The sequence below is a fragment of the Manihot esculenta genome, chromosome 9, assembly GCF_001659605.2.
Source record: "Manihot esculenta cultivar AM560-2 chromosome 9, M.esculenta_v8, whole genome shotgun sequence".
In the NCBI taxonomy this organism is placed as follows: domain Eukaryota; kingdom Viridiplantae; phylum Streptophyta; class Magnoliopsida; order Malpighiales; family Euphorbiaceae; genus Manihot; species Manihot esculenta.
The window spans coordinates 13,559,163-13,573,711 of NC_035169.2; the positions used below are offsets into that span (position 1 = coordinate 13,559,163).

Genomic DNA, 14,549 nt, shown 5'->3' on the forward strand with positions numbered 1-14,549 from the left:
AGATGGTAGGTGTGATCAAAGGGTTAATTTATCTCATTAATGACATATTAGTTACTCTAGTTAGGAAAAAAATAAGGAAGATTGTAGAGTCTATCAAACTTTTAAGAACATGACATAAATAGCGTATGAATTCCTAATGTAATTTTTGATAAATATTTCGATTCATCACTTGGAAGTGGATAGAGTTGCCTTTAAGATTATATTGAAGGATTATGTTGGAAAACCGAATTATTAACTGCAATAGTTTATTCTTTTTCCCTTTTTAGAAGCATTATTATATTTGATAAGGTTAGATAAATTATTTTGGCGGAATTGATATTATTTGAGAGAATATTGTTTTTTATTGGAAGTTTAGTTTTTATCTATATTGGTGATATAGTTAGATTTTAAACACTTTAATCGATACAAGTAATTATTATTGATAGGTTATATTGATATCTGTTTATATATAAATATGTGTATATATATATATATATATATATATATATGTTTTGAATATTGGTATTTAGTTTCTTAATAGGATTGTGCAAAGTTAGCTATGAAAATATAATTATTTATGTTTCCTTAGTTATTTACTGGATTCTTGGTATAACCCTTATTCCTCCAATAGATTATTCAATAAATGAATAAGATTATTTTTGTATAGCATAGTGTGATATTGTGGTTGATTATTAGCAAGAATAAATTATGTTAGTATGAACTTTATGTTATTATCTATTGTTAAGAGCTACGTGGACCTGATCCTCTATTGGAGGTACGTAGGCAGCCTTCGGGTGCGGTCGAAATATAACATATATCAAGACTTTAATTAGCAAATAGTAGCAATGTAAATTCAAGCCATATTAACAGATTTTCATGTTGAATAAATTACTTATTGGAAATTTAATAAGTTTAATATGACTAAAATAATTAACATACAAATAATTATATTTATAAGATTATAGATAAAAATAAAGCCACAAAAGAAATCACTGAATTAGCAAAGATATAGGAGAACAATTTTCATAAAGAGACCATGAGTTAATTAGACCCTTAATATTGCCAAAACTTGACTATAACTTAGGATAGAAGCATACATAAGTACCTAAACTGAATAACTTGGAAAGCTTGTGAAAGGAACGAAAATTGGCATGCGAATAGGTGCAATTTGTGATATAAAACAGCAATTGAAAGGCAGTGTCGCAGTCTAGATATAGAACGTAAGTTGGCATTTGAAAGGCAGTGTCGTAGTTCAGTTATGAGGCATAGACGAAGTGTCGCACCTATTCCAAATCCTCATTCACTAGTAGACTAAATGAAATTATTGCTTGAAAAAATAAAGAATAATGGCATAAAATTCATTCTTGGCACAATAAACTAGGATTTAAAAATATTTGGCGATTCTTTCCAAATTTGAATTGAAAGTGGGGGAGCACCTATCGGTAGCAGGCCATATTGTATTTTTTTATTACTTGATGCTGGACTCTACGCTACACCTTGGATAACCAAGGCGGGGTATTAATCTTTGGTTAATTAGGGTAAAATTCTTAAATGGTGTAGAAAAACCTAAAACGCACTCATCGAAGCCGTCGCACGCTGCCGAATTTATTTTCCCGACTTCGTCCTTTGCACAAAAAGTTGGCCTTCTCGCTTCACCACCATTTTGGCCTCAGAAAAGTAGATATTGCCTTCGTGCTTTCTCCTAACTCTATTCACCTTTCGATCCTTTATTTCTATATCTTCTCTCTCGGTGTCGTTACCTCTCCTAAAAAATCAATTATCTTTAAACTTGAGATTCTCCACCAAATTCAGCTGTCGAAACCTGTACTTGTGTTCGTCACGTCGAATGCTGCTCATACAATTCCTAATCTCAAAACAATTGTACTCGACTCTCCCGAGTTTGAATCGCTGACGATGAGTCTAGCTGGAAGGAGGGAAGGTTTACCAATTGGACCCTAGGACAATTCTCTATCCTCACGGACTATTGGTCGAGTTAATGGAGTTGTTTTGGCTCATCGAAATTTCAGATGCATGGTGGCCCTAAGTCATGCGGTTTACACGAGCTGGATGGCAGCTGCAACTTTCTTTTTTTCCGTTGCCTTATTTTCGTTTTTGTGTTGTTTATCATTAAAAAGAGGAATTTTATAAATATTATGATATAAGAGAAATGAAAAAAAGGAGAGGTATGAGTAGGTGAAATAGGCTAGAACATGTTAGTGACCAATCTTCTTGTTCACTTTTTACTATGATGATTGATTGATATTGAAACATAGTCTTAACCTTCGAGAGAAATAAATTTGAATTATCATAGTAAAAGATTCAAGAGTTTTAAAGAAAGTTTAATTATCTAAACATTGTGTAAGAGGAGATTGAAGATACAAGGAGAATACGCACATAAAATAAGTGATAGTTATGAGATGGTAGGTGTGATTAAGGGGTTAATTTATCTCATTAATGACATATTAGTTACTCTAGCTAGGAAAAAAATAAGGAAGATTGTAGAGTCTATCAAACTTTTAAGAACATGACATAAATAGTGTAGGAATTCGTAATGTACTTTTTGAAAAATATTTCGATTCATCACTTGGAAGTGGATGAGTTGCCTTTAAGATTATATTGAAGGTCTATGTTGGAAAACCGAATTAATCACTGCAATAGTTTATTCTTTTTCCCTTTTTAGAAGCATTATTATATTTGATAAGATGAGATAAATTATTTTGGCGGAATTGATATTATTTGAGATAATATTGTTGTTTATTGGAAGTTTAGTTTTTATCCATATTGGTGATATAGTTTGATTTTAAACACTTTAATCGGTACAAGTAATTATTATTGATAGGTTATATTTATATCTGTTTATATATAAATATGTGTATATATATATATATATATATATATATATATATATATATATATGTTTTGAATATTGGTATTTAGTTTCTTAATAAGATTGTGCAAAGTATAGCTATGAAAATATGAAAATATAATTATTTATATTTCCTTAGTTATTTACTGGATTCTAGATATAACCCTTATTCCTCCAATAGATTGTTGAATAAATGAATAAGATTATTTTTGTATAGCATAGTATGATATTGTGGTTGATTATTAGCAAGAATAAATTATGTTAGTATAAACTTTATGTTATTATCTATTGTTAAGAGCTACGTGGACCTGATCCTCTATTGGAGGTACGTAGGCAGCCTTCGGGTGCGGTCGAAATATAACATATGTTAAGACTTTAATTAGCAAATAGTAGCGATGTAAATTCAAGCCATGTTAACAGATTTTCATGTTGAATAAATTACTTATTGGAAATTTAATAAGTTTAATATGACTAAAATAATTAACATACAAATAATTATATTTATAAGATTATAGATAAAAATAAAGCCACAAAAGAAATCACTGAATTAGCAAAGATATAGGAGAACAATTTTCATAAAGAGACCATGAGTGAATTAGACCCTTAATATTGCCAAAACTTGACTATAACTTAGGATAGAAGCATACATAAGTACCTAAACTGAATAACTTGGAAAGCTTGTTAAAGGAACAAAAATTGGCATGCGAATTGGTGCAATTTGTGATATAAAACGGCAATTGAAAGGCAGTGTCGCAGTCTAGATATAGAACGTAAGTTGACATTTGAAAGGCAGTGTCGTAGTTCAGTTATGAGGCATAGACGAAGTGTCGCCCCTATCCCAAATCCTCATTCACTAGTAGACTAAATGAAATTATTGCTTGAAAAAATAAAGAATAATGGCATAAAAATCCAAAATTTTATTTCTTGGCACAATAAATTAGGATTTAAAAATATTTGGCTATTCTTTCCAATTTTGAATTGAAAGTGGGGGAGCATCTGTCGGTAGCAGGCCATATTGTTTTTTTATATTAGTTGATGCTGCACTCTACGCTACACCTTGGATAACCAAGGCGAGATATTAATCGTTGGTTAGTTAAGATAAAATTCTTAAATGGTGTAGAAAAACCTAAAATGCTCTCATCGACGCCGTCGCTCGCTGCCGAATTTATTTTTCCCACTTCGTCCTTCGCACAAAAAGTTAGCCTTCTCGCTTCACCACCATTTTGGCCTCAGAAAAGGAGATATTGCCTTCGTGCTTTCTCCTAGCTCTATTCACCTTTCAGTCCTTTATTTCTATATATTCTCTCTCGGTGTCGTTACCTCTCATAAAAAATCAATTATCTTTAAACTTGAGATTCTCGACCAAATTCAGCTGTCGAAACCTGTACTTGTGTTCGTCACGTCGAATGCTGCTCATACAATTCCTAATCTCAAAACAATCGTACTCGACTCTCCCGAGTTTGAATCGCTGATGATGAGTCTAGCTCACTGTGGAGAAATGGAGGGAGTGAAGGTTTACCAATTGGACCCTGGGACAATTCTCTATCCTCACGGACTATGTAACGACCCCAAAATGGACCGTCACCAGCGCTAGGATTCAGGTCGGCTTAAGGCCGCCAGAACCCGTAGCAACCCTGCTATACTCTCTGTGTACCTGTAAAACTCATACATGATCATACAGTTTCTGTGAAAATAAAACCTCTTTTCTGAACCAAGGCTTAACCTGTGCATGCACTATCTCTGTACTCTGTACTCTGTACCCTGTACCCCTGACTAGAGCTTGCTCTAGATGGGTTAACTCATACCTGTTAAGCCTGGTTTTTCACATACAGTAAAGCATATATACATCTACAGATCATGTACATAACAAACATCACTAAGTCAAGCACATTTCTAACTTTATACACCACTATTACATCTCTTTAATATTACATGTCCACTCTAAGCTATTACAAATCTCTTTACTCTTTATGTACTCTGCTGGACTGTCCCTGTACACTGTACACTGAACCTGCAAAACTGGGGTTAAGGGAGTGGGATGAGCTCTATAGCCCAGTGAGTAGAATAGTAAAACATCTCAGTGAAATATGATCTCATGGAATGCACCATATCACAGACAATCCACATCAAGGGTAAACCTGTCACCACATAGTCCCGTCAACTCTATGCCAGGGCGTAGAATCGAGCACCTGGTCTTTCTGTCATATATGTATATGTGTATATAACACCTCTGTACTTACCATTGCCAGGGCGTAGTCAAAGGCTCCTGGACTTTGCTATACCTGCCAGGGCGTAGTCAAAGGCTCCTGGACTTCTCTATACCTGCCAGGGCGTAGTCAAAGGCTCCTGGACTTCTCTCAGAGACTATTGGATCATTCAGCATTCACCCACATCAACAAATAACTATGCAATGCAGCATATTCGTGGATTCTAATGCAAACAACCTACTGTATACTCATGATGCATGTACTATGCTAAACGCATTGTAGTTCTTAATTAAAAGCATTAAGTTTAGTTCCACTCACCTCTGGCTATCTGAATTGACTCTGCAGGCTCTGAAAACTCTGGAGCAGAACTCACTGCTGCTCTCTCTGGTTCCTCTGGTCTGTGTAAGCACAGATAAACTCAAATGAGGGACCAAACTAGCTTATGAACAACTCTATGAAACTCCCCAAGAATCCCCTTAAACTCACTCTAACATCCATGCAAAGCATGCAAAGGAAAGTTGGACAGAACACTTTCGGCGGCAGGTTCGGCGGCCGAAAGTCCTCTCCAGAGACGAAACTCATGCACCTTCGGCGGCCGAATCTCTACTTTCGGCAGCCGAACCCTTTCGGGGGCAAGTTTCGGAGGCTGAAAGGCACTCCAGAGACGAAAGTCTCTAACCTTCGGCGGCACCTTCGACGGCCGAACTTCCCTCCAGAGCTGAAAGTCCAAAAGCTCGGGGGCAAGCTTGGGCAGCCGAAGCCACCTCCTCATGGGTTCGGCGGCTGAATGTACCTTCGGCGGCCGAACCTAAGTTCATCCGCAAGGCAGAAACTTGCTCTGCCTCTCGCCAAAAGCACCAAAACCCTCTCAATCTCAACCAACTCAATTCCTCAACTTGCACATACCCAAGTACATGCTCAAAGTGGTCAGAAACTACCTTAAAACCCCAAACACACAACAAAAACAACACAGACACAAGCTTTACTCACAAAATCATCAAAACCTCACAAATAACCCTATTCATGCAACTCTCCCCCAAAACCACATAAAACCTTTAGAAAACATAAAAACAAGCTCAGGATCTTCACTTACCTCTTGAAACCAAGAAGATGAACGATCCTAACGTGGAGTTTTGGAGCAACTCTCCTTCAAACTCTCCAAACTTCACAACTTTGAGTTTTTAGCTTAAAACCTTCAAATACCATAAAAACTACTCAAATCTTTGCAAGATTTAATGAAAACATGAAAGAATACTCACAAAGGACAGGGTCTCACCTCAGAACGTGAAAGAAAACGGTGATGTTTATCCTTTCAACCGACTGAGGGCCATTTATAGGTGGCTGGCCAGACCACCTTCGGCGGCCTATCGTGAAACCGAAAGCCATGCATGTTCGGCGGCCGAACCTCAACTTCGGCGGCTGAACCTGGCTTTTCTGCCTTGGTTCATTTCACTCAAAAACTCATTTCCTTATGCTTTAAAACTATGAAACATACCAAAACATGTTAGAAAAACATCAGTCTAACCCTTCTAGAGACTTCTGACATCCGAAACTCCATCGAAAAGTAGAATTCCGATGCCGGACTCTAGCCGGGTATTACATTCTCCGCCCCTAAGAACATTCGTCCTCGAATGTGCCTAAAACAAACAATGAACACATAAAAAGGAGGAAACTAACCTCAAAACAAATATGGATACTGCTGGAGCATCGACTCTCGCGTCTCCCAGGTGCATTCTTCGAGATTATGGTGGTTCCACAGAACTTTCACCATTGGGATTTCTTTGTTCCTTAGCTGTCTGATCTGTGTGTCCAGAATCCACACTGGCTACTCTATATAGGTGAGATCTGTAAGAATCTCCACCTCAGGCTCACTCAGAACCTGATTCGGATCTGACACAAACTGCCGTAGCATAGAAACATGAAATACCGGGTGAATTCTCTCCATAGAAGCAGGTAAATCCAGCTTATACGATACATTCCCGATCCTCTGCAAAATCTCAAAGGGTCCAATGTATCGTGGGGCTAATTTACCCTTCTTTCCAAACCGAACCACTCCTTTCATTGGAGACACTTTTAGCAATACCCAATTACCTTCCTGGAACTCTAACTGCTTTCTGCGAACGTCTGCATAACTTTTCTGTCTGCTCTGAGCTGTTCTGATTCTTTCTCTGATCATGGGCACCACTCTACTGGTAAGCTCTACTAACTCTGGCCCTGCAAGAGCCTTCTCTCCTACCTCTTCCCAGCAAACAGGGGATCTGCACTTCCTCCCATACAAAGCTTCATAAGGAGCTATCCCTATGCTAGCATGATGGCTGTTATTGTAGGCAAACTCCACCAAAGGTAGATGCTGCCGCCAAGAACCGCCAAAGTCTAACACACACAGTCGAAGCATATCTTCTATGGTCTGGATGGTCCTTTCTGACTGTCCATCAGTCTGTGGATGGAAAGCAGTGCTAAAATCCAATCTCGTGCCCATCGCACTCTGCAGACTTCGCCAAAATCTGGAGGTAAACTGAGGTCCTCTGTCTGAAACTATAGACACTGGAACTCCATGTAATCTCACTATCTCATCCAGATACACCTGTGCTAACTTATCCACAGCATAGTTACTCCGAACTGGAAGAAAATGAGCAGATTTCGTGAGTCTGTCCACAATCACCCATATAGAGTCTATCCTGTTGGCCGTCGCTGGTAAACCCACTACAAAATCCATAGCTATGTTCTCCCATTTCCATTCTGGAATCAGCAATGGGTTAAGCATTCCGGCTGGTTTCTGATGCTCTAGTTTCACCCTCTGACAAACCTCACAGGCTGTCACAAACTGCGCCACTTCTTTCTTCATGGCTGGCCACCAATAGACCCTTTTCAGATCTTGGTACATCTTGGTGGCTCCTGGGTGAACACTATATCTCGCATTATGAGCTTCCCTCATAATGTCTTCCTTCACACTGCTCCTATCTGGTACACAAAGTCGACTCCCATAACGGAGGATCCCTTTGCTGTCAAATCTGAACTCTGCACTGTTGCCTGACTGAACAGTCCTGGCAATTTTCATCAACTCTGGGTCCTCGTACTGTTTCTGAGCTATCTGCTCCAGAAACACAGGTGTCACTCTCATCTGTGCTATCAACGCACCTGTACCAGACAACTCTAGCTGTAACCCCTCGTCGAAGAGCTTGTAAAGCTCCATCACAACTGGTCTTCGCTCTGCTGCTATATGGGATAAACTACCTAGTGACTTCCGGCTTAGGGCGTCTGCCACAACATTCGCCTTACCCGGATGATACTGAATCTTACAATCATAATCACTGAGCAATTCTACCCATCTTCTCTGCCTCAAATTCAGCTCTCTCTGACTCAAGATGTACTGTAAACTCTTATGATCGGTGAAGATCTCGCATTTAACCCCGTAGAGGTAATGCCGCCACATCTTGAGTGCAAAAATAACTGCTGCCATCTCTAGGTCATGGGTGGGGTAATTCAACTCGTGCTTCTTCAACTGTCTAGAAGCATAAGCTATCACCCTATCATTCTGCATCAAAACACAACCCAATCCCACTCGAGATGCATCACAGAACATTGTGAAATCCTCATTACTAACAGGCAGAGCTAACACTGGTGCTGTTGTCAATATCCTCTTGAGCTCCTCAAAGCTCTCTTCACACTGGTCTGACCAGACAAACTTCTGGTTCTTCTGAGTCAATTTGGTCATAGGAGCCGCTATCTTTGAGAAGTTCGGAACGAACCTCCGGTAGTAACCTGCCAGTCCCAGAAAGCTTTTAATCTCAGTCACTGTCGTGGGTCTGGGCCAGTTAGCTACAGCCTCTATCTTCTTGGGATCTACCTCAATACCCTCTGCTGATACTACATGTCCCAAGAAGGACATGCTCCTCAACCAAAACTCACACTTCGAGAACTTGGCATACAAACCATGCTCTCTCAGTGTCTGCAGAACTATCCTCAGATGCTGGGCATGCTCCTCTGCATCTCTGGAATACACTAGTATATCATCGATGAAAACAATGACAAAGTGATCCAGAAACTCACTGAAAACTCTGTTCATGAGATCCATAAATGCTGCAGGGGCGTTAGTCAACCTGAACGGCATCACTAAGAACTCATAATGCCCATATCTCGTTCTGAAAGCTGTCTTTGACACATCTGTCTCTCTGACTCTCAACTGATGATATCCGGATCTCAGATCTATTTTAGAAAAACAACCTGCTCCAGCTAGCTGGTCAAATAGATCATCAATCCTAGGTAGAGGATACCTATTCTTGGTAGTGACCTTGTTCAACTGTCTGTAGTCGATACAAAGTCTGAGGGATCCATCCTTCTTTCGGACAAAGAGCACTAGAGCACCCCAAGGTGAGGTACTAGGGCGGATGAAACCCTTATCTACTAATTCCTGCAACTGTTTTTTTTAACTCTTTTAACTCTGCTGGTGCCATCCTGTAGGGAGGAATAGAGATAGGTCTGGTATCAGGCAGCAATTCTATTTCAAACTCTATCTCCCTACCAGGTGCTAGTCCTGGAAGTTCGTCTGGGAAAACATCGAGAAACTCTCGGACTACTGGTACTGTGGCTGGTTCCCTAACCTGACTATCTAGCTCTCTCACATGAGCTAGAAACCCCTGACAACCCCTCCTAAGCAAACGACGAGCCTGAAGGGCTGAAATCAAACCTCTGGGTGTACCTCTCCTGTCTCCTCTGAAGACACACTCTGACCCATCCTGGTCTCTGAGCCTAACTATCTTCTCTCTACAGTCCAAAGTAGCACTATATGCAGATAGCCAATCCATCCCAAGAATGACATTAAAATCTGTCAAGTCTAGAACCACAAGGTCAGCTAGAAGGCATCTACCCTCTATGAACACTGGACTGAAACGACAGACTGACACTGCCACTGATGGATCACATTTAGGTCCACTGACCTAGAGAGGATACTCTAACTCAGAACTGATCAAACCCAACCTCTCCATGGCTCTCGAAGCAATAAAGGAATGAGAAGCACCGGGGTCCATCAAAGCATACACATCGGAACACCCAATGATGAGATTACCTGACACCACTGTGTTCGACGTGTTAGCCTCCTCCTGTGTCACAGTGAAAATCCGTGCTGGGGCTACCGGATTTCCACCTCGGGAACCTGCTGCTGAAGTAGAGGCTGCCCCTCTCCCTCTACCTCTGTCACTACTCTGAGGCATGACTGGAGCTGCTGGCTGTACAACTGGCTGTACCACACTGCCTGAACTCATCTGCTGGGATGGTGCAAAAGTCACCTGAGGACAATCCCGAGCAATATGCCCTTCCTGTCCACATCTAAAACAAGCTGTAGTCCCAACCGACAAGCTCCTCCATGTGGTCTTCCACATCTTCTGCATACTGGAGCTGTGCCAGAGCTTGAGCTGCTACCTATTCCCAGACCTGACTTGACTTTATTCCAGAACTTACTCTTTGTTCCTTTTGCTCTATCCCATTTCTTGCTGCCTGAACTGGGGGCCTTAGAACCTGAAGCCTGTGCCTTTGACTGTTTCTGAATATTGGCACTAGCTTCCATTTTCCTGGCTGCGTCCACTATAGTGTGGAAACTCTCCTTTTCTGCTGGAAGAATCAAGGAAGAATACCTGGGATGCAGTCTCATAGTATATCTCCTTGCCTTCTTCTGATCAGTATCATAGGCTTGACCCACATACTGAAGCAAATCCAGGAACTTATCTGTGAATTCATCAACACTCATTTCGTCTGTCTGTCTTAACTGTTCAAATTCAATTACTTTCATCTCCCTAGAGCTATCAGGAAAAGCCCACCCTGCAAACTCATTGGCGAACTCTCCCCACGACATGCTGTTCATCCTGGGTTCCACATAATTCTTGAACCATTCTCTGGCTTTCTTGCATTTAAGTGTAAACCCTGCCATCTCAATGGCTCTACTATCATCAGTGCCCAACTCACTGGTTATCATCCTAACTGATTTGAGGTATTCAAATGGATCATCTCCCGTGTTATATTTAGGAGCATCCAATTTCAAGTACTCCGTCATTTGTACCTTACCTCCAGATGAGCTAGGTTGATGTCTGTCAACACCAGGGGCTACTGGTTCTGGTGGTGGTACTGGGTCATTTAGCTCTGGGTGTGCTGCACTTGGATGGGTAGGGGAAGGTGGATACATAGGATATGGTGGGTAATAATGAGGATAAGGCATATATGGCATGTAAGGAGGATATGGGACAAAACTAGAGTACTCCGACATACCTCCCATCGGATACTCTGGGTCCTGCGGAAAGGCTGGATAGCCAAAACCTGAGGCCTGAGCGCCACCCTACGACTCTCCCATACCTTCCTCAAATCTGCCTACACCCATACTATCATCTCTAGACTGATCAATCTCCATAGCCTCCCTCCTTTCCTCTGATCTTCCTCCCCTAGCTGTTCCCCTTCTACTCTCGTCCACAGACCTTCTAGGGTCTATTGACGTACCTTCCCTACTAGATCTCTGAGACTGTGCCCTCGACAATGCAGGAGGACGAGCAGCTGGTCTCTCACTATCTGGTGGGACTCCAGTCAATCGAGCTGATCGACGAGTTCCTCTCATCTTTACGCTCTGGAAAACAACACAGAATATAGCACTTAAGCACATGAACAGCACATATCAATAAGGCACATGCAAATTCATTGCATGTCATAGCATGAAATAGATAGGACTCAACACCCTATCCTAGTGGACATGATTTCCTATTGTGCCTAACCACTTCTAACTTCTATGAGCCCGACACTTTCTCTATAGGTCCGATCATGTGAACCTAGGGCTCTGATACCAATCTGTAACGACCCCAAAATGGACCATCACCGGCGCTAGGATTCAGGTCGGCTTAAGGCCGCCAGAACCCGTAGCAAGCCTGCTATACTCTCTGTGTACCTGTAAAACTCATACATGATCATACAGTTTCTGTGAAAATAAAACCTCTTTTCTGAACCAAGGCTTAACCTGTGCATGCACTATCTCTGTACTCTGTACTCTGTACTCTGTACTCTGTACTCTGTACTCTGTACTCTGTACCCTGTACCCCTGACTAGAGCTTGCTCTAGATGGGTTAACTCATACCTGTTAAGCCTGGTTTTTCACATACAGTAAAGCATATATACATCAACAGATCATGTACATAACAAACATCACTAAGTCAAGCACATTTCTAACTTTATACACCACTATTGCATCTCTTTAATATTACATGTCCACTCTAAGCTATTACAAATCTCTTTACTCTTTCTGTACTCTGCTGGACTGTCCCTGTACACTGTACACTGAACCTGCAAAACTGGGGTTAAGGGAGTGGGATGAGCTCTATAGCCCAGTGAGTAGAATAGTAAAACATCTCAGTGAAATATGATCTCATGGAATGCACCATATCACAGACAATCCACATCAAGGGTAAACCTGTCACCACATAGTCCCGGCAACTCTGTGCCAGGGCGTAGAATCGAGCACCTGGTCTTTCTGTCATATATGTATATGTGTATATAACACCTCTGTACTTACCATTGCCAGGGCGTAGTCAAAGGCTCCTGGATTTTGCTATACCTGCCAGGGCGTAGTCAAAGGCTCCTGGACTTCTCTATACCTGCCAGGGCGTAGTCAAAGGCTCCTGGACTTCTCTATACCTGCCAGGGCGTAGTCAAAGGCTCCTGGACTTCTCTCAGAGACTATTGGATCATTCAGCATTCACTCACATCAACAAATAACTATGCAATGCAGCATATTCATGGATTCTAATGCAAACAACCTACTGTATACTCATGATGCATGTACTATGCTAAACGCATTGTAGTTCTTAATTAAAAGCATTAAGTTTAGTTGCACTCACCTCTGGCTATCTGAACTGACTCTACAGGCTCTAAAAACTCTGGAGCAGAACTCACTGCTGCTCTCTCTGGTTCCTCTGGTCTGTGTAAGCACAGATAAACTCAAATGAGGGACCAAACTAGCTTATGAACAACTCTATGAAACTCCCCAAGAATCCCCTTAAACTCACTCTAACATCCATGCAAAGCATGCAAAGGAAAGTTGGACAGAACACTTTCGGCGGTAGGTTCGGCGGCCGAAAGTCCTCTCCAGAGACGAAACTCATGCACCTTCGGCGGCCGAATCTCTACTTTCGGCAGCCGAACCCTTTCGGGGGCAAGTTTCGGAGGCTGAAAGGCACTCCAGAGACGAAAGTCTCTAACCTTCAGCGGCACCTTCGGCGGCCGAACTTCCCTCCAAAGCCGAAAGTCCAAAAGCTCGGGGGCAAGCTTGGGCAGCCGAAGCCACCTTCTCATGGGTTCGGCGGCCGAATGTACCTTCAGCGGCCGAACCTGAGTTCATCCGCAAGGCAGAAACTTGCTCTGCCTCTCGCCAAAAGCACCAAAACCCTCTCAATCTCAACCACCTCAATTCCTCAACTTGCACATACCCAAGTACATGCTCAAAGGGGTCAGAAACTACCTTAAAACCCCAAACACACAACAAAAACAACACAGACACAAGCTTTACTCACAAAATCATCAAAACCTCACAAATAACCCTATTCATGCAACTCTCCCCCAAAACCACATAAAACCTTCAGAAAATATAAAAACAAGCTCAGGATCTTCACTTACCTCTTGAAACCAAGAAGATGAACGATCCTAACGTGAAGTTTTGGAGCAACTCTCCTTCAAACTCTCCAAACTTCACAACTTTGAGTTTTTAGCTTAAAACCTTCAAATACCATAAAACTACTCAAATCTTTGCAAGATTTAATGAAAACATGAAAGAATACTCACAAAGGACAGGGTCTCACCTCAGAACGTGAAAGAAAACGGTGATGTTTATCCTTTCAACCGACTGAGGGCCATTTATAGGTGGCTGGCCAGATCACCTTCGGCGGCCTATCGTGAAACCGAAAGCCATGCATGTTCGGCGGCCGAACCTCAACTTCGGCGGCCGAACCTGGCTTTTCTGCCTTGGTTCATTTCACTCAAAAACTCATTTTCTTATGCTTTAAAACTATGAAACATACCAAAACATGTTAGAAAAACATCAGTCTAACCCTTCTAGAGACTTCTGACATCTGAAACTCCATCGAAAAGTAGAATTCCGATGCCGGACTCTAGCCGGGTATTACAGACTACTAGTCGAGTTAAGGGAGTGGTTTTGGCTCATCGAAATTTCAGATGCATGGTGGCCCAAAGTCATGCGGTTTACACGAGCTGGATGGCAGGTCACCGACTTCGTCCTTCGCACAAAAAATTGGCCTTCTCGCTTCACCACCATTTTGGCCTCATAAAAGGAGATATTGCCTTCGTGCTTTCTCCTAACTCAATTCACCTTTCGATCCTTTATTTTTATATATTCTCTCTTAGTGTCGTTACCTCTTTTAAACCTGTAATTGTGTTCGTCACGTTGAATGCTGCTCTTACAATTCCTAATCTCAAAACAATCGTACTCGACTCTTCCGAGTTTACTGTGGCTA

General features: G+C 41.4%; 1 protein-coding gene across 12 annotated transcripts in view; it reads left to right on the forward strand.

Annotated features, from left to right (window-relative positions):
- Nucleotides 1-14,549, forward strand: part of LOC122724580 (beta-xylosidase/alpha-L-arabinofuranosidase 2-like) — an 87,095-nt gene that overhangs the window by 50,898 nt on the left and 21,648 nt on the right. The gene's annotated exons all lie outside the window — the stretch shown is intronic.